Genomic DNA, 20,228 nt, shown 5'->3' on the forward strand with positions numbered 1-20,228 from the left:
AAGGGGAGAGGCCCCGACAGTGGGAGGCCCCCGAACCGCAAAAAAAAAAAAAAAAAAAAAAAAAATACCTTTATTGTCGAAAAAATGCTAACCATCGTCTGACAACGCAGGGTTGCCACTAACCTTCAATTTGTAAAAAGTGCAATATCTGCAAAGCACAATAAAATGAGGTATGCCTGTATATACTCTCACTTTCAGCTGAGATATTGAAAAATTAGAGGCTGGCTGAATACCAGTAAGGTGTTTATCTCAGTTTGAGAGGAGTAAGATCCTACCCCTTTTTAGAAAAGATTCTTTTCATATCCTGCCCTCTTACACACTTTGTACATTGGATGGAACAGCATCGTGAGAAAGGTATTCTTTTCCAGCTGATGTCAGGTTGAGGCAGTAAATTTCTTTTGGGGGCTGTTTTTCATGTAGCTGAGGGTTGGGCTGTGAAGATACTCTTTGTTTTCAAAAGGAGAAGTTTGTGAGCTGTTGAATTGTGTAGATATTTCCAAACCTTTGGAAGATTTTATTGCAGAAATTTGTCTTAAGTAGGTATTTTGGGAATGGCATCACATTTTCCGTACAAGTAGCCCGTACAGTTCTATATAACCCATAATGCGTCTTAATTCTCACATTGTACTCGTGCTGCCATGGAGGTAGCTGCAGCGTACCGTAATGTTTCTGGTGGGAAATGAACTAGAAGTTCCATAATGAATGCCAGGAACTCGCGTTACCCTGGTGCCCAGGGATGCAGAGCTGCCCCAGGTCAAATTCTTGGTGTCGGCCAGAGCCTTGAGGTTGGGGATCCCATGGGGTTTGGGTCTGAGGGGAAAGGCAGAGGTTGAGGGGCTGGACCTGGAATTATAGGGGTGGGGGCACTGAGGTCCAGACTGAGGTTCTTGTAACAGTTGATCCTCTGAAAGAGAATGATGCACGGAGTGTCTCATCTTGAATTTTTTCCCTGGCTTCAGGCTTTGGCTTGCCAAACTCCCTTTTCATAGATGCTACCTATTACTTCTAAGTAGGTCATCTCTCCTTCCGTGCCCATCAAGGACCCAGACAAATTTCACAGCATTCCCTTGATTCCGCTGCCTCTGAAGCTAGCTCTGAACTTCTCTATACCTTATCATAGAGAAATGTGGATCCATACCAATGGTGAGTTTCTGAAGTGTAATCCTTCTACTTTTCAGGAAGAAACTAAAATTGGGTTACCCCGGCCGGGTGTTTCAATCATGGGTTCTGAAGTAGGGCCCAGACCTAGACTTGGTTCGGGAGGGGTATGATATCAGGAACGTCTGTGAGATGCTGATGGTGGGAGGTGACAGTGTGACAGGAAGAAGTAGCCGTGGAATTTATTACCCTTCCCCCCTCCCCAACTTCCTCTTCCTATTGCCAGCCCTGTGGTGAAATAAAACCAGGATGGGGACTTGGTCCATTAGACTATCAGCAGCTCCTCGGCCATTATTCACACGTGATACACAGATAAGCACCCAGCAGAGTATCCTGCTCAGAGTAGCACTCAGTGTTGAGTGTGTGTGTGTGTGTGTGTGTGTGTGTGTGTGTGTGTGTGTGTGTGTGTAGGTCCATTATGCCTACATTTGTGGTGACAATTGAAATTAAGGGTGACAAATTCCAAACACTGAGTAATGGTACGATTCTGATACCCATGCTTTAGAACATCTCAACTATGGATTTTAATCTGATATTTTATAAGCTTCATCTACAGATCCTCAGAATTAGGTAAACAGCATTTCCCTAGTTTTACAAAAGGGGGAAAAAGAGGAGAAACCAGTTTTCCCAGAGTCAAAGGGCATAGCAATGGCTAATGATTTCTAGAAATTGCCATGCTGACCTACACTGGCTAAGAGGTGACACCCTCATGCGATTGTAGGGCACTGATGCCAGGAGTCCAGGGGGAGGGAGGCTTTCGTGTGTAAGTGCTTCGACCTGTCTTCCTTTAGTGAAGAGTGTTAACATATCACAGTCATGCTGAAGCTCATCTGAGAGATTTTGAGGCGTTCCGTTTTTCCCTCTTCTATTTTTCAGGATTTCATATTCTCTTTGTAAATGAGAATGGTTGATTTGAGCTCTTTTTGTTTTGTAGGTGGTAGGAGTTATTATTACTAGCAAGGAGATTTTCCTCTTCCGCAATGTGGTATAATAATGAGTCTTTAGTATATACCAGGCTGGAATGAGTCTTCAGCAAACAAACCTACTTTTTTCAGGGTTTGGGAACCTTGAAGAAGGTGGATATTTTTGAGGTTGACCTTTAGTTTATTTATCAAATGGCCAAATCCCATTTTTAATAGTTATTTGAATATCCTAGGACTTAACCTCTTGCATCCCAAGCCCGTCACTGCGTCTGAATTTCCTTCCCAAGTTTCATGAATCCTTAGACTTATGAACCCACCCCCTTTTCTAGAACACCACTTTCATTTCTTCAGTAAACATTTACTGAGCACTTACTATGTACCACACTTTGCTAATCGGTGGGGCAACTCCGTTTTCTCTCTTGTATACTAATAGCTTAGCACTTACACATTTTCTTCGGGTAATTGTAATTATATCTTTATCAAGACATTTTCCTCGAGGAAGTAGAAAAATTTCCTTCTCCATTTCCATGACCAAACTCTATTTACTGCGCATAAATGCCAAATGTGTTTATGTTGTGAGCATTGACAATTTGTTCCTCCTTGGTACTAAGTCATCTCCTAGGGCTCCATGTCAATTTTGCTGATTTAGAAAGTAGCAGCACAGTACCCGAGAACAAGGCCATTTCTGCTTAAATGTGTTTAATACGGTGTCGGGAAGAATTACTAATACTACTTGGTACTACCAGACAGGGGAGAGATACTTCTCCACTCATATAATATGCTGTGACTCCTTTGTACACTGTGACTATTTTTTATATGAACTCTACTTTTATTCTTCTCAGTTATCCTAGTTGTTCTTGAAAGAAGATATAATCTTTATTGCAAATCACCATGCAGCATACTATCACAATAGGGATAAAGATAAAGAGAAAATATGTATAGAGTACTTTTGAGCTTTGTTGGTTTAAAGCTATCCATCTATTCTTTTTTTTTTTTTTTTTTTGCGGTACGCGGGCCTCTCCCTGTTGTGGCCTCTCCCGTTGCGGAGCACAGGCTCTGGACGTGCAGGCTCAGCGGCCATGGCTCACGGGCCCAGTCGCTCTGCGGCATGTGGTATCTTCCTCCCGTTGCGGAGCACAGGCTCTGGACGTGCAGGCTCAGCGGCCATGGCTCACGGGCCCAGTCGCTCCGCGGCATGTGGTATCTTCCCAGAACGGGGCACGAACCCGTGTCCCCTGCATCGACAGGCGGACTCTCAACCACTGCGCCACCAGGGAAGCCCCCATCTATTCTTAATTTATACAAGTAGGTGATAATACCAAATTGTTTCTGTGAAGTTGGGCAAGGTTTCATTCCCTTTAAAATGCCATAATAAAAACCACTCTTCACTGAGTACTCTGGCCTGTCCCACACTCAGGCTGAACAAGCTTCTGTGGCCAGAGAAAGGCCTAGGGCAGAGACTCAGGAACTTGAGGCAGGAAGACCTAGGAGTGTATGGGAACTGTCCAGTGAAGCTGCCCTAGACCTCTGGGTTGGGCTACGAGGTTATGGGCAGGACATCAGAGGAGGATTTCTTGGAAGTAGGGGAATCTAGAAGGCCTGCTGTAGACAAGGAGAGAAATGATGGTGGACTTGCTAGCCTTTGGCAGTGGGCTAGAGAGGAGAGGAGAACAAATTTGAGAAATATGTAGGAGATAGGCAGTACGACCTGAGAGCATCTGGGAAGGTGGGAGAGAGTCACTGGGGTCCAAGGGGACGCTGAGTATCTGGCCTGGGTAACAGGGGGGATGGTTGGTGTCAGTAACTCTCAGGGAATGTGCTCAGGAGGAGAGAAAGGCTGTACCCGGTGAGTTGGAGGGACCTACCTGGCATTTGGTGGAGGTGTGCATGGATCAGCTGGAAAGGGGAAGACTCCCCTTGCAGATGGAGATCTGGGGGTCATCAGCCAATAGGTGAGAGCTGAAGCCAAGGTAAAGGAGAAGATGCCCAGGAAGGACCCACAGATTGAGAAGAGAAGGGCCAAACCTGACTCTTAAAGAGCAAGTACAGGAAGAGGACATGAAGAAGTAGAAATGAAAAACCTTTGGTTAGCACCTGTACCTCTAATTACCTCACCTGTTACATGGAACAAACACTGAGGAGTAGGTATTATTCGTAAGTGGAAATCATATTATTCATAAATGGAAATCATAATTTCCATTTTACAGAGCCAGAGACCAAAGTGCAGAAAGGTTTCGTGTCTTGCAGTCTTCAGCAAGCCAGAAGGCATTTAATAAATGACAGCGATTTCTTTCCAAGGTATCACAGCCTGTGAACAAGGTCCTTTGCCCCCAAGTTTAGAGTTTTCCCCATGATTATAATTTTCCCTAATCGGACTTTACAGTTGCCTACAGCCTAAATGTGTTGGAGTGATTCTGCGTCTATTTTATATAAGGCTGAGGCCATATTAACACATATATGTGGAATCTAGAAAAATGGTACAGATGAACCCGTTTGTAAGGCGGAAATAGAGACACAGATGTAGAGAACAAACATGTGGACACCACGGGGGGAAAGCAGGGGAGGAGGTGGTGGTGGTGGTGGGATGAACTGGGAGATTGGGATTGACATATATACACTAATATGTATAAAATAGATAACTAATAAGAAAAAAAAGCTACCTACAGGGCCGCAATGTTATATAAATTTAAGAAATAAATTCATTTATAAGACAAAAAAAGCCACCACCACCACCACCAACAAAAAGCTAAGGCCAAATGCAAGGCACTGAACTCACATCAGCGCAGTGATCTTCCTCCAGGCATTGTCCCTAGCGCAGTGTTATAAACCTTGTGTGCACAGCAGCAGGAAAGGTAAAAATGCATTAACATCTCAGATCAAAAACAGAGGCAGAGTCATTCTGTAGAGAAATTGAACACCAAAAAATCATAGCAAGAAAATTGATTTAAACTGTACTCAGGGAGGGTTTCGAAGGAAATGATAGTTCAGAGTTCTAAAGTTGTTTTTCGTATGAGGTGAAAATTTTGCAATCTGAAAATGAATGACTATTCCTCTGTAACTGTAAAACTACCAAAAAGATCCAATTGAATGTATAGACAGTTCCCATGTCAGACTAGCCCAGGAATGTATTAGGAGCAAAAGGGAACAATGCCTGTTTTTCTTAATTAAATAAAAGAATACCATCTTTTACCCCTCACTGGCACCAAAGTTCTCAATGATTTCATCTAATTTGGGAATGAATGGGGTGGGCTGTCATTGTTCTAGGAGACAAGAAGATTAGCCACCCAGGACAAAAACTTAAAAGGAACCAATAAGCACCATTACTAACAAATGGTCTCCATGTTTTCTCTGATGCTTTCCATCCTCGCATGTTTGAGATTTATCATGTTTTCAATTTGGTAACGTTTGCTAACTTAAACAGAGTTCCAGATCTAACTACGACAGCACTCGATAGCATTTAGATGGATGAGTTCACCCCTCAGGAGTGTTTATTTTCTGAGCAAGCCTCAGACAGAAGGGACAAAGGAATAAAAAGTTTCTGTAGTAGGTAGATGGATATAAGGCAATTTTTCATTTGTGAGGCAGGTTGGCTGTTTAATTTTTAGAAATTAGTTGAGAGAATCATCAAATTCTCTTTAGACTTTATTCCCAGGTTCACCCTTAGGTTATAATTTAAAAGCACGATTATGGTTATTTAGCATTTTCATCATAATGGAACATTAATGAAAATGAATGTGAAAACACTTTTATAAAGTACAAAGTGCCTGAAGAGGCTAGTGGTTAATAGCAATATCTATGTAAGGAGATAGGAATTAGTTTGAGACGATCTCCAAGTCAGAAATGAGGAACTTTATTTAGTACCTGGAATTAGGGAGCCTGGAGATGGGGAAGTGAGGAGGGTACCCATTACTTTTTAAATTTTTAAATTTTGTTGAAGTATAGTTGATTTACAATGTTGTGTTAATTTCTGCTGTACAGCAAAGTGATTCAGTTATACAAATATATATATTCTTTTTCATATTCTTTTCCATTTTGGTTTATCACAGGATATTGACTATAGTTCCCTGTGCTATACAGTAGGGCCTTGTTGTTTATCCATCCCATATATTGAATATAATAGTTTGTATCTGCTAATCCCAAACTCCCAGTCCTTCTCTCCTCCACACCCCTCCCCCTTGGCAACCACAAGTCTGTTCCCTATATCTGTGAGTTTGTTTCTGTTTTGTAGATATGTTCATTTGCATCCTACTTTCGATTCCACATATAAGTGAGATCATATGGTATTTGTCTTTCTCTTTCTGACTTACTTTGCTTAGTATGATAATCTCTAGGTCCATCCATGTTGCTGCACATGGCATTATTTCATTCCTTTTCATGGCTGAGTAATATTCCATTATATATACATAGTACCACATCTTCTTTATCCATTCATCTATCAATGGACATTTACGTTGTTTCCATGCCTTCCCTATTGTGAATAGCGCTGCTATGAACCTAGGGGTACATGTATCTTTTCGATTATAGTTTGGTCTGGATATATGCCCAGGAGTGGGATTGCTGGATCATATGGCAACTCTATTTTTAGTTTTTTGAGGAGCCTCCATATGTTTTCCATAGTGGCTGCACCAATTTGCATTCGGGAGGGTACCCATGATTAATTCATGTTGCCCCAGGTAGCTGCCTTCTTACTGCTGCGCTTCTCTCTTCCGAGACTCAGTTGCCACCCTAGTCCGAAGCTCAAAGCTGACAAAGTCTTTGCAGAATGACAAAAAAGTTAAAGGAAGTCAGTAGAAGGAAGGAGTAGAAGGAAAGAGAAGAAGGAAAAGGTCAGGTGGGTGGACAAATACCATTCCTTCTAAAAACATTTAAAAAAACTAAAAATAACCTTACACAGTCATTCTCTTTCACTCCAGTTAGTTTCTAGGTTAATCTCCTTACTCTACCTTGCTCCGTTGCACTTCATTGTCTGCATGGTGAGTCCTCTCCTTGGAGGAGAGGCATAAAAATGGGGAAAAAACATGGTTTTCTTCTCATGAAGATTAAAATTGAGTTGGAGACTCAAAAGCACCTCTAGGTCAAGGTCGGATATGGCAAGTAGCAGAATAGAGTTCATGGAAAAGGCTTTGAGAGCAGGGGAGGGAGGTTAAATCTGACTGCTGAGATTGGGAATTGATATTTATTTGAGAGAGAAAGTTCTGGGCATAGAATTGTTGTGTGTTTTGGGGCGGGGGGGGGCGGCGGGGCGGAAGGAAAACCAGGACTGAGCTCAGCATTTAAATCCCTGATGCGTTTTAAACCCAGAGTAGTTAAATGTTAATTAATCCTCCAAATTAGAATAGTAATTTATTTAACATGAGCAGGAAAGGACAGGGATTTCACAAATTTGTTTATTGGACAGTGGAGAATTGCTGTAGTTTTTTGTTTGTTTGGTGGAGGAGGGGGCTTTTCCTTGATGGTATAATCTTATAGTGTTATTTTTATATCCTTTCTCAGATTAACTCAGAAGTTCCTGTGTACTCGTCTTAAAAATCATAATGGTGGGGCTTTCCTGGTGGCGCAGTGGTTGCGCGTCCGCCTGCCGATGCAGGGGAACCGGGTTCGCGCCCCGGTCTGGGAGGATCCCACGTGCCGCGGAGCGGCTGGGCCCGTGAGCCATGGCCGCTGAGCCTGCGCGTCCGGAGCCTGTGCTCCGCAACGGGAGAGGCCGCAACGGAGGGAGGCCCGCGTACCACAAAAAAAAAAAAAAAAAAAAAATCATAATGGTGACGGTGAACATCACAATTTATGCTAAAGGCCATTGCCCATAAAAACAACAAAAATTGTGACTTTTCCTTAGCGTGACCGAAGGACTTTCATTTTTCATCATTATGTATCCCTTGCTAGGAAACGCCCTTAACGCATCCTTACGGACAGGACATTGGAATTTGTTTCCAGGTTCAACCACTTTTCTTAGACTAAGGGTCCTATTTCTGACTACTTGCAATTTTTACCTTGATTTCTCACAGGCACCCTACATGCACATGTTAAAAAAAATTCCCCAAACTCTGAATTGCCTCTGTATACTTAGTTTTCCTCACTCATTCCTTGTCTCAGTGTCCCATGGAGCCAGAAACCCAGGAGTGATGCGTGTTGGTGGGTGGGGGCCAGAGGAGGAGTCTGTGGCTTCTGCTAGCTGGCGTGGAAGTTCGGGACACGACCCGACCCGTCCCTGCCCCATTCCTTTCTAATCCCCTCCACATTACCTCTCCCATCATTTTAAACCTGTTAACGTTAGAGTCAGCCTAGACTTTTCCATGTCCCTCATTCTCCACACTCAATCAGGGATAATTTGCACAGATTTGACTTTCTTAGAGTCTCTTGAATCTGGTCCTCCTCGCCTGGTCATTCCTGATTTAAGCTCCCCGTATGTTTCACGCAGACCCCTGCAGCCTTCTAGATTAGGTCTCCTGAGTGCCCTCCCAGTCTGCCCTTCATAACTCTGCCAGCAATGTCCTAAAACCGCAAAACAGTTTCTCATGAAATTCCTTCAGGAGCTTCTCACTTTCATGGCCTTTCTTCTTTCCAACTTCATCTTCCACCAGCCTCCTGCATGCACGTCGGGCGTACAGAACTTTTTAGAGTTTTCTTGATGGCATGAGCTGTTGCCACGTCATTTGTATGTGCCTAGAATACCCTCCTGGTTCCCATCAACTTTATTCTCTTTAAGACTCACAGTGGCATCATCCCTTCTGTCAAATTGGTCCTGACACTCTCAGCGTTGAGCCTTCCCTCTCTCCGGCTGCAATAGCAGTACGTGACTTTGCCACAGCGCGTGTTACATCGCCCTTCTCCACTGGTCCCTGAACAATTTGCGAGCCAGGACTCCTCCTTATCACTGCCTTATTCATCTTCATGACTCCAGCATCTGGCTCAGTTTCTTACACGTAGTTAGCTCCCTGCAAAGTGTGATGAGAGAATGACGGAATTTTTCCAAACACTGTGACTTTTTTTTTTTTTTTTTTGCTGTGCTTTTATTTGAATTTAGGCCTTGCAAGTATTTATGATGATATTTCTTAATCAAAGTTAGCTTGATTAAAACAGATTTTCTAACCAAACATCTCCCAGTGGCATAGAGATTAACAAGGTCTCTGCCTGCTACAGTGCCCAGGCAAAGGAGATATCATATCCATGTAAATGGAGACATTTTGTTTAAATTCAGGGAGAGGTAATAGGTTAGGGAAAAGACTGCTTACTTGACTTAAGAAATCAGTATTAAAGCCGAGGTGTAATATATGGCTCTATGTGGGGAAAACTGAAAAATTAATCTTGTTATAATTTAATGTAAAAAAATCAGCGTGGTCGGATGGCCCCTGAATTGGTGCACTGTGCTGCTAAGATAACAGCCTTACGAAGACACCACTAAAAAATGGAGGCTCTTAAAACCAAACTGAGTTGATGAATTTTCCTCAGTTTATAATGTGAAATTGTTCGTTGTGTAGTGCTGTCTGCATGATATTGGATTTTGCATTAATAGAGGATTTAAAAGCCACTTTGGATTAGAGATTATTTACATTTCTAATTTCTCACGTTAAATGGTGGGCAGAACTATCCGTTGAGTCCCCCCCCTTACCCTCCCACCAAACGAAATTTTACAAAGGCTCAGTCAGCCTCCTGACGAATCCCTCTCTTGTTCATACACAGACCCAGGCTACTCACTCTATTCTCTTAAGCTCCAAGCAGCAGAAATGTCTGAATCTTTGGAAATCTTTTTCTTCCCTTGAGCATCCCAGTGTCTCCCAGAAGAGTGAGTGGCTACACAGACACACACACTGGTATACACTGGGCACATTTTAATAAAAACTTTTTATGGACACATAGCATATATATGGAAGAGTGCTCAAATCATAAGTTGACATCTTGATGAATCTTACAAATTGAGTAGACCCACGTAACCAGCAGCCAGATCAAGAAATAGAACATTATCTGTGCAAGGTTTTTCGTTTTTTGGTTTTTTTCCCTGACACCAAATACGTGGTGTCTCTTCCACACCATCTCTCCAATTCACCAACACCAACTAGGTGCCCTACAGTTCAATTCAGTCCTGACTCTGACTGCCCGCAGTTAGCATCAGACTCCGTAGGTTTAAGGGGTAAGTCCCGCAAGGCAGATCTTATTTCAGGTGACAACTGCAAGTATCAGGTCCCCAGGTTACCCTCACTCCTGTCTGACCTTGCTACAAAGTCGGGGGTTTCTACACCACACCCCTACACCGCCTTCCAGAACTCAGGAAAGTGCTTTTACTTACTATCACTGGTTTGTCATATAGGATACAACTCAAGAACAACAGGTGGAAGAGACGCACAGGGCAAGGTAGAGGGGGAGGAGCACGGAGCCTCCATGCCTTCTCCAGGTGCGCCACCCTCCCAGCATCATGATGTGTCCACCATCCCCGAGGCTCTCCATACCTGGTCATTTAGGGTTGTGTTATGTAGGTATGATTGATGGAATCACTGGCCATTCATGATTAACTCAATTTTCAGCCCCTCTCCCCTCCCTGGAGGCTGGAGGGAGGGGAGCTTAAAGTTCCAAATTTTTAATCGAGGTTTGGTTTTTCTGTCACCCAGCTCCTTCAGGTTGGAGCTATCTAGGTGCCTGCCAAGAGTTGCCTCATTAGAACAAAAAACCCTCCTGTCGCCCTCGTCACTCAGGAAATTCCAAGGGTTTTAGGAGCTCTGTGTCAGGAACCTAGGACCTGGGGACAAAGACCTAGTGTAGATTATACCACGACCAGCAACTCAGAAGACCCACCCCCTCTACCCTTCCAGACATCACCCCCTGAAGAAAACCATTATCCTGACTTCTACCATCATAGATTAGTTTTTCTTAGTTTTGAACTTTAAAAAATAGAATTATACACTATATTGCAACCTATTTATGTTTGGCTTCCATTGAAAATTATGTTTGTGGGATTCATTCATTCTGTTGCACATAACAATAGTTTGTTATTCTCACTGCAGTATAGTATTCCATTGTGTTGCTCTAGCATTATTTATGCATTCCACGGTTGGTGGACTTTTGTGTTGTTCCCAGTTTGGGGCTTTAGTGAGTAGTGCTGCTATAAACATTTTGCTATGTATCTGTTGGTGAACCTATGCAAGTACTTCAGTTGAATTGTTGGGTCGTATGAGATATGTATTTCATCTTTAATAGATATTGCCAAATAAAGTTCCAAAATGGTTGTGCCACTTCACATTCTCACCAATGATGTATGAAAATTCCAGTTGCTACAAGCCTCCCCAACATGCATTATTGTCAGTTTAAAGAATTTTAGCCATTCTAGTAGGTGAGTAATGGTATTTCATTGCAATTTTAATTTTCATTTTCCTGATGACTCATGAAGTTGAGTGCCTTTTCATATGTCTTTTAGCCATTTTGATATGTTTTTTAGTAAAGTTCCTATGCAAGTCTTGTGTCCATTTTTCTGTTGGATTGTCTGCCTTTTTTCATATGGATTTGTAGTTCTTTATAAATGACTCATTTGTTGAATATCAGAATATCTTCTCTTATTTTGTGGCTTGTCTTGTCACTCTCTTAAAGATTTCTTTTGAATTATAGAAGTCTGTAATCTTCAAGTCCAATTTATTAACTTTTTTCTTTAGCGTTAGTGTTTTCTGTGTCCTGTTTAAAAAATGTCTTTGTCTCTCCCGAGGACTCATGTTTTCTTTTGGAAGCTTCGTTGTTTTATTTTCTGCTATTAAAACTACAGTCCGTCTGTAATTGATTTTTGTGTATGGTATGAGGTAGGAGTCAAGATTAGTTTTTCTCCATGTGGATATCTAGTTGATGCTGTACCATTTCTTGAAAATTTCATCATTTTCCTCTGTCTTAAATTTGATGTTTATCTATGTGTGAATCCAGTTATGCCTGCTCTATTCTGTTGCATTGGTCTGTTATCCTTGTGACACACTGTCCTTATTTTAGTTTTATCATAAGTCTTGACATCAGTTAAGATAAAGCTTTCAGCTTATTTTGTTCTTCTTTAAGACTGTCTGTACATTTTAGAATCCACTTCCCAATTTCCACAAAATCACCTGGTGGGATTTTAATTGGGATCGAATTGAATCTATAGACAAATCTTTTTTTTTGGGGGGGTGGGGTACGCAGGCCTCTCACTGTTGTGGCCTCTCCCGTTGTGGAGCACAGGCTCCGGAAGCACAGGCTCAGCGGCCATGGCTCACGGGTCCAGCCGCTCCGCGACATGTGGGATCTTCCCGGACCGGGGCACGAACCCGTGTCCCCTGCATCGGCAGGCGGACTCTCAACCACTGCGCCACCAGGGAAGCCCTATAGACCAATCTTTAAAATATTGAGTCAGTACATAAGCATGGTATGTCCCTCCATTTATTTGTGTTTCTTAATTTTTCTCACTTATGTTTTATATGTATTATGTTTTGCATATCTCTCATTATATTTATTCATAGGTATTTTATGCTTTTTTGGTGATGTTATAAATACTGTTGTTTTAAATTTTATAATTATTTGTTGCTGACTTATTAGAAATACAATTGATCTTTATATATTTGACACTGTTTTCTGTAACAGTATTAAATTTAACTGTTAACTTATGTTGCAGGAAGGGGGATCCCTTCCAGGGCCCGAGAGTGGGCTCTTGTCTAACACTTGGAAATGAATTGTCTGAGGAGACACATGTGCTTACAAAGCAAGACACTTTATTGGGAAGGAGCACCCGGGTGGAGAGCAGGAGGGTAAGGGAACCCAGGAGGACTGCTCTGCCACGTGGCTTGCAGTCTCGAGTTTTATGGTGATGGGATTAGTTTCCGGGTGTCTCTGGCCAATCATTCTGACTCAGGGTCCTTTCTGGTGGCGAGCGGAACCGCTCAGCCAAGATGGATTCCAGCAAGGAGGATTCTGGGAGGTTGTTAGGACACGTGGACTGGTGTCTCCTCTCTCCTTTTGACCTTTCCAGTATTCTTCTGCTTGATGGCGGCTTGTTAGTTCCGTGTTCTTTACCAGGATCTCCTGTCATAAAATAACTCATGCAAATTGTTACTGTCTTTTCCTGGCCAGGGTGAGTGGTTTTGGTCAGTGGTTCCCCTAACACTTAAAATAGTTTTTGTGATTTCTTTTGGATTTTCTAAATACAGTGTCATTTTGCTTGCAAATAATGACAGTTTTATTTCTTTCTTTTCACTCTTATAGCCCTTTTCCTTACTTTTTTATACTTCTGGTACAAAATAGAATAGAATTAGTGATAGCAGACAACTTTATTCCGTTCTTAATCCCAAGGGGAAAGCCTTCAGCATTTCACCATTAAGAATGATGTTTAGTCTAAGTTTTCATACATTTTTTTTTTTTTTTTTTTTTGTGGTATGCGGGCCTCCCTCTGTCGCGGCCTCTCCCGTTGCGGAGCACAGGCTCCGGACGCGCAGGCTCAGCGGCCATGGCTCACGGGCCCAGCCGCTCCGCGGCATGCGGGATCCTCCCAGACCGGGGCGCGAACCCGGTTCCCCTGCATCGGCAGGCGGACGCGCAACCACTGCGCCACCAGGGAAGCCCCAGTTTTCATACATTTTATCAGATTTAGGAGGTTCTATTTATGAGAGAAGTTTCCTTTTTTGTTTGCTGAGATTTTTTAAAAATTGGAATGGGTTTGGAATCATATTAAGTGCTTTTCTGTAACTGTTGAAATGATATTTATGCTTTTTCCCCCTTTATTCTTCTAATGTGGTGAATTATATTGATTTTTGGATAGCAAACTAACTGTATTTTTGGAATAAACAAATTGTCTATGATGTTTTGTCCTTTTTGTATCTCGTTGCTGTAATTACTTAGACCTGGAATTTTCTTTATGTGAATTTTAAAATTCTTTAATAGCTTTAGGGATATTTATGCTTCTTAATCTTTTCTAGTGTTAGTTTTGGTAAGTTACGTTTTAAAAGTTAATTTCACTTAAATTTTAAAATTTATTGGTATAAAGTTATTTCTTATATCATCTTTAAAAAACGTCTATAGGATCTATACTAATGTGCTATTTATCACTCCCCCATATTGGTAAATTTTGTTCATAATCAATCTTGCTAATGGTCCTTCAAGTTAACTATTCTTTTAAAATAACTAATTTTGACTCTGTTGATTTTTCTCTATTATATATTGTTTATTTTTCATTTAATTTTTGCCCTCATATTTGTTATTTCCTTTCTTCACCTTTCTTTGAGTTTAACTTATTCTTTTACTAGGTTCTTGAGATGGCTATTTAGAACATTGATTTTCAGTCCTTTTTCTAATACATACATGTAAAATCATAAATTTCCCTCTAAGCAGAGCTTTAGCTGTATCCAACATGTTTTACTTTGTCTTATTTTCATTATTTATAGAAAATATTAAAAAATTTCCATGGTCATTTTGTCTTTGACCCAGGGTTATTTAAAATGGTACTACTTAATTTCAAAACAGTAAATTTTTGGATTTCCTAGTATCTTTTTTGATTTCTAGCTTAATTCCACTGTGGTCAAAGAACATACTTAAATAATTTCAATCTCTTTAAATTGTTGAGACTTGCTTAGTGACTCAGCATAGGGCCAAACTTGGTAACAATTCCTGAGGTCCTTGAAAAATGTTTCTGTGCTGTCACTGCTGAGAGCCATGTCCTGTATTTGTCAGGTAGGTGACATTTCTTAATTTTGTACTTTGGCTTTGGAATGGCTCCAGGTTCATCCTACCCTTACCATCTGCTTTCTATTTTCTTGCTCATTAAATTTTTTTTTATTGAGATATAATTGACAGCTAATATTGTATCAGTTTCAGGTGTACAATATAATGATACAGTGCTTGTATACACTGCAAAATGGTCACCACTCTACCACTTTCTTGCCCATTAAATCCTGTTGCTCTCTTGTTTGCTTTTACCATGGTTTCCTCTTTTGGTCTAGCTCTGTTTGAATTTGTATATGTTTCCACATGGTTTCATTCAGCTCTGTCTTATCCTCCACTTAAAATTCTGGTTCCAGTCATTGTCCCTTATCCCTTTGGTTCTGTGGCTTTGCTCCATAGGCCAGCATGGCATTCTCCCTTTCCTTTGGATTCTACTTGTTAAAGAAGTTGATCAGACAGCTCTGTCAGCAGGCATTCATTGAGCATAGGTTATGGGATTCTGGAAACATTTGACATAGTCCGTGCCCTTGGGGGCTTGTGATCTGGTTGGAATCAGGACGCCCCACTTACAGAGATTGGACAGTACAAGGAAGGATATAATACAAACTGCATGAGTGCAGTAGGGAGAAAAAGACAGTCATTATGGGCTGGGGTGGTTTTGCAGAGAACCTGGAATTTGATCTGAAATTTAAAAAAATGGGCAACAAGGATGTGAGTTCACAGGGAATTTGCCTGAGTGAAAATCCAGAGGCAAGAAAGCTTAACTACTCTGTGTTTGTATTTCACAGATCACACTAGCTAGAGGGAACAATATTAGTTAGCAAAGTGATGGTAGCCTGGTCCATAGAGGTAGGCTGAGGTCAGATCATAAAGGGCCTTACATGTCAAACCAATGCATTTAGAAATTGTTCTGCAGCTACAGAGGCAAAGCATTGGAGAGTATGAGTATGCACACAGTGTTCTGATGTGGTGAAAGTAGTGTTTTAGGGAGAATGATCTGATGTCTGTGTACAGGATGGGATTGGAATGAGTCTGGAAAGGCCCTGGAAAAAATTATGTGATTTGAGATGATAATGTACATAGCAAGGTGGTAACAGATTAATCAGGAGTCTTAGAGGGTGGGTTAAGGTGGATTCAATGATAATTCAACAAATCCATCCTAGCTTTTTAAGAGACTAGTGGTGCTATTGACAGAAATAGAGATGTAAGGATGTGGGGCGGAATTTAGACACAAGGTGTCAGAATGGTGCCCAAGGCCAGAGAGTTGGAAGCAATGCTGTACAGGTGTGGATTAGATTAGACAGACTCTAATAATGAAAAGGGTGTGGGTGTTGACATAGGTTTTGGGAGGCAGTGGAATTGGTGGACCGAAGGAGCTCACCTAGAATTCTCTTGAAGACAGCAGAGTTTCATGAGATTTCTGATGACTTCTGTTTGCCACACAAGCTATGGAAGCCAGCATAACCTAACATTGCTGCTCCAATTCCATAATCTCTAAAGTAACAGACTGAAATCAATGAACAGTAATAGTAGCCCTAGTAGTAACAAGGGAAAAAGCACGGCCCTGCTAAACCACAGGTGAAATTCATTTGTGACCATTTTGGTTTCAGTTTTAAAGGAATAATCTGTTCTGTACATACGCTCCTGTTCGTTCTGAAAGTTCCCCTGCAACCATCCAGTTTCGCCTTAACAAAGGCAATTTGCTGAGGAAACAGGGCAGAATCCTAAACTCCAATTAGCCAGTGCTATATCAGAGATTAATAACACTTTAGACCTGCTGGAAGCGACTTCACATTTGAGCCTCTTCCTACTGTGTCATGGCAATGACTTACAAATTTTAATAATAGATGTCCTCTTTGAGAAATTGCCTTTCCTTACGCTATGGGAGTTTTTATGATTAGAACTATACCTCTTCCCTTGCCGTTGTTTTTGAGGCATTTATGTTACCATTTTTCCTTATCAGTAATGGTTCAAACATTTTCTAACACAGAGCAATTAATATCTGTCAGTAGAAATAAATTACATTTTTCATCACTTGTGACACACTCTCAAATGCTGTTTGAAAGTGCCATAATTATGCATCATCATGCTATGTAATTTTGATGCCTGGTATAGTAGGGCTTTAGGGGTATGATTTATATTTTCTGGGTTTTTTTTTTTAGTGCTGAATTAATAGGATAGGTGTAAGGATTGGAATGTAAGTTGGAAAATGACATTTTGCAGAATAATTTCTATTATTTCCATTCTAAAGCAGTCTTTTTAAAGAATTGTTCACATATTTTATATATATCTGTGTATGCATATTGTGTGTCGTATAATTGTACCACCAATAACTTTTGCCTTGTAGCACTAGAAGGCACAACATGCCTTTAAAAATTTAATGCATAGAATATATGTATATTCAGAACATATTTTTTATTGCCATAAGGAGGGAGTGTATAATATTTGCAAACCTGTTACCTCTGTGGGGTTCATTTGGTCCTTGTCTTTTAAGCACAGTGGGGCCACTTATACCTTAGTCAGCCATCAATACTGGCAGCAGACAAGGGCCTGTGATTCAGTCTACCCTCCGTTGACCTTTGGCCTTGTTCTCTTTTCCTTTGGCCCTGTAACCTGGACTTGACAATCTGATATTGGCCTCTTTCCTCTTGGTTACCTGTTTACACTCACCGCTAGCTCAGTGGATTCCAACTTGCCTGGAGGTTCTTTTTGCCAGTTGGTATCTTTCACCACTCATCATGTCATCATCATCGCACCCCCCCACCCCTTACTCCCTCAGGTGAGAGATTAACAGATGAAGTCAAGAGGATGGGAGAGGGAGGCTGCCAGAAACTGGGGTCAAAACCTAGTGAATCACAAAGGACTTGAGCCTACTAATTAAGCCTCTCAAATGACACTTGTGCTTAAAGCACAGACCAGTGGCTAATGAATGAACCCACTACTATCTTCACTTATTGCTACACGGTTGTTCTTAAAGTGAGTGTGCTGCCCCAATATATGCCATTTTGACATAGGACTTATTTTGAGCTGAAGACCATCGGGAAACAGCAGACATCGGAGGAACTCTCCTTCCTCTCCCTTTCTGCCTAAAAGCAGAGCATAAGTTTTCATTTGTAAAGTTGTCTCCCCCTCCCATACCAGGAAGAGAACAACTCTTAATCACCGGGGAAGGCCCTTACGCCTGGAGATGGCACTGACTTAAGACTGTATAAACAAACCTCACCAAAATAACCCTTATCTTCCATTAGTTTAGCCCACATATTTACCATCCAGCAATTTACCACCCCTAGAAGCCCCAACTCCTCCCCTTAGTCTACTCACTTTTCTACAGTTTATCACCCTTTGTTAAAATGGTATATAAGCCCTCAGTCCTAGCCACTTTTTTGGGTTTTCACTTCTTTTCTGTGAAGCCTCCATGTGCATGTGAATAAACCTTTTCTCCTGTTAATTTTTTGTCAGTTTAATTCACAAACCCCAGTCACGAAACATGAGAGGTGTTGACTGAAATAAAAAAAGCACAGTGTGAGAGTTGTGAGTTAAGTTTTATTGGGGGCAAAATGAGGACTGTAGCCTGGGAGATGGCCTCACAGATAGCTCTGAGGAACTGTTCTGAAGAGGTAGGGGGGAAGGTCAGTATTACATCGATTTTAGTGAAGGGAGAACGTGTAGTCAAGCACACATTTTGGCAGAGGCTTGCTGCTAGTCCCAAGGAGCAGATGTCTCTGTTAATGATTTTAGTGCTTTTCTAGATATGAGGAGATGCAAGAAATTGGGCTTGTAAAGTCTTCTCCTGAAAGTATCTAACTATCTGAAGGCCTCTTCTGCCAGTTTTTCCCAGAGCACAGAGGGCCTCATTCCTCATCTCCACCCTGAAATCCTTTCAGGGGGTGTTGAAGGTCAGTGACTGCAGTGGCTAGTGACCTCATTCCTCTGGAACCAGATGGCAAGTGACAATTTTTTAGTTGGCAGACGGCAGAGTAAAAGTAATTTTTCCTCCCTACGTAACATATTTCATCCTGTTAGACCATTATTAGTGATCTCATTCAGAAACAGAAAAAAAAAAGAGCTTTAACTCTTAAAATTACAATTCAAATACTATTGCAGCTTAAATGTAATATTGAGGGGGAACAGGATCAGGGAGGGACCAGAATCACTGACTCAGCAAGTCTAAGTCTATCTCAAAGCACTGGGCTAAGTGTACAATATGCCTGGGGAATGTGGTTCTCCAAATAACTGGCAGTCCTTTCAATGAAGTCTCTCTTCGGTCTCCATCCCTTAACATTTTTTTTTTTGCGGTACGCGGGCCTCTCACTGTTGCGGCCTCTCCCGTTGCAGAGCACAGGCTCCGGACGCGCAGGCTCAGCGGCCATGGCTCACGGGCCCAGCCGCTCCGCGGCATATGGGATCTTCCCGGGCCGGGGCACGAACCCGCGTCCACTGCATCGGCAGGCGGACACCCAACCACTGCGCCACCAGGGAAGCCCACATTTTTGTTTTTTAATTGAACACTTTTGGTTGGGTTTATTTAGGTTTGGATAAAATACGCACAGGGTAATGGAGATAGATACTTAAAATACAGGCATTTTGCAACTCAGACATCCACTCCTTATCTTGAAACTTCTGAACTTATTCATTCAGGAAAGGCTCTATTACTGTATATTATAGCAGCACAGCTGTGAGCAAAGTTAGGGCTTTACTCTTTGAAAATTTTAGAAGAGAAGCTGTATTGAACTTCTCAATGGAATACATTTTTAAAAAGGTACTGTAGTGAATAGAGAATTGTCTTCCTCCACGGAACTCAAACCATAAGATCCCTAAGTAGAATTTTAGTAATTTATAGTAGTTAAATAGGTTTCAGCAAGTCTAACCCATCTCCAAGAAGCTATGATTGTAGTATATTTTTAATTATGGAGGCACTGAAAGCAATCAGCTCACATTAACCTTCTTTTAAATAGAATCATAAAGCAGAGCCTTTCACTCTGCTAATTCCTTTGTTTAGGGAATCACCCACTATTCTTAAGTGAGTCACTTCAGAATGAATGGTCTATTGTAGGACTGAGTTTTAATATATTGAATTAGAATAACAGAAATCAAAGTAGAAAGAACCTTCGAGATTACGGTCACCTCATTTTACACCTTTCTATTTAATTTCTGAAAACAAATACCTAAAATGATTAAACGCAAAAAAGAAACAAAAGCTTTTCACTGGATGGCACATTGGTCATTGGCCGTTACAGTTTTAAAGGAGTAAGGGCATTAGGTTAATTGGCATAATGTGAAGACAGATGCTTTATGTTTTCAAACATCTTATTAGCTGTTCCCTATTGAGCTCCCATTCTAATTTAACACCTACGCAGAGGTTCATATTTTGAAAATGTTTATAGTCATTTTAATTTGTTGTGTTTTTTATGTGAGGTGGATCAGCACATCTTTTTTTTTTTTTTTTTTTTTTTTTTTTTTGCGGTACGCGGGCCTCTCACTGTTGTGGCCTCTCCG

The 20,228-nt window shown here is 41.3% G+C and overlaps 1 protein-coding gene across 1 annotated transcript in view; it reads left to right on the forward strand.

The window, feature by feature from the left end:
* Window positions 1-20,228, forward strand: part of DCDC2 (doublecortin domain containing 2) — a 167,505-nt gene that overhangs the window by 77,941 nt on the left and 69,336 nt on the right. The window lies entirely within an intron of this gene.

This window comes from Physeter macrocephalus, chromosome 18, assembly GCF_002837175.3.
Source record: "Physeter macrocephalus isolate SW-GA chromosome 18, ASM283717v5, whole genome shotgun sequence".
NCBI classification, from domain to species: Eukaryota; Metazoa; Chordata; class Mammalia; order Artiodactyla; family Physeteridae; genus Physeter; species Physeter macrocephalus.